At 42.6% G+C, this 1,391-nt stretch overlaps 1 protein-coding gene across 1 annotated transcript in view; it reads right to left on the minus strand.

Moving 5' to 3' along the window:
- Nucleotides 1-1,391, minus strand: part of LOC101860006 (acrosin) — a gene marked incomplete in the record, with an annotated part of 112,040 nt that overhangs the window by 100,566 nt on the left and 10,083 nt on the right.

A 1,391-nucleotide genomic window follows, 5' to 3' on the forward strand; every position in this document is an offset into this window, starting at 1 on the left:
GAGAGAGAGAGAGAGAGAGAGAGAGAGAGAGAGAGAGAGGCCTTTACATAATATATTATACACCATTAGGTCACATGAATGCTGAAGATTAGAGGTGCTGCAAGTGAGTAACATACACATTAAAAAGAAGGAAAGATAAAGACGATAGATGTTTGACATTAAAGAAGGAGCAAACCACCCCAGAGCATGTAGAATGGCATTATAACTTAGAAAGTCTCTCATGGTTAACAGGTTAAGGTGTTTGCCTCTCATTCAATAGGTCCCTGGTTCGAAATCTGACAGCGACGGAACATTTTCTTCTCTAAAATGTTCTCCTTTCACCTCTTTTCCTGCTCTCTAATCAACTAACCATGTTCTGTTGCCTGCTTTCGTCTCGACTTTTTAACCCCCACCCCCACCCCCACCCCCTTTTGCCCCTCCTCTGGGCACTTAACTCTTTCTGCAGCCTTTCTACTGTTTCTCTTTGGCGCCTTTTTGCTGCTGTCTGTCAGCCACGTCCCTGATCTTAGGGTAAGTAAGATCTAGCACCAAGCCTTCACGGATAAAGGGGAAACATCGCTGAGGTCCAGGGTGCAAGTTGCGTGGTGGTTCAAAATCGATAAAAATAGGCTTCGGTCGCCACCCGGTAACAAGTCAAGATTAAATCATACCAAACTGAAAATGTCTAATAACTCCCGCGCGCTCATACGAACTTACGCAGTTGCGAGGGTCGTAAAACACTTACCAAATTAAAAGGTAACTTGCAAGAAACGAAAGTGAGGAAAATGAGTGGTCTTTACTTCGGGTTATCGTTTTAGACAGTTGGCCGCCAGAGCAGGTTCGGCTGCTTTTTTCATTTCAGCAGATATTTTTTTTTCTTTCAGAAAACGGGTTGGGTATCATTTCATGTAGATGAAAGCTATCATACTTTCAGAGTCAGTATTCACGAACTCCACCTTGTCAGAACATCTGTCTCCTTGTCATGAAACGGCTCTTTGCCCACGCAGCAAACCGTTTAGCAGAGAAGTCAGATAGTAAGTCAATGTTGCTAAGGCAGCTTTTTTCACCACAGACCAATTTTATGTTTCTCTCGCTAATATGTCTTACTTATAATTAATGTCTAAATCGATGAAATTGTAACTCTTACCGGGAGAGAGATAGTGTTCAACATTACATACACATTAACTGGGGTGTATACAATTCCGTTATGGTTGGGTTCTTGTTGTTTCACGGAACGTTAGTGGATGGGTAGGGTCATTCGGGGTATACATTTCAGTAGCGCATAATGTTGAAGCCAATCCCTCGGTTCAGAATAGCGGTGCTTAGATCGTGTTAGAGGCAAATGTAAATGTCGTTGGCGGGGTTTGAAATATGTTTACGTGAGATTTGAGACTAATAATACAAGAACCCCC

The sequence above is a fragment of the Aplysia californica genome, unplaced genomic scaffold (genome assembly GCF_000002075.1).
Source record: "Aplysia californica isolate F4 #8 unplaced genomic scaffold, AplCal3.0 scaffold00065, whole genome shotgun sequence".
In the NCBI taxonomy this organism is placed as follows: Eukaryota; Metazoa; Mollusca; class Gastropoda; order Aplysiida; family Aplysiidae; genus Aplysia; species Aplysia californica.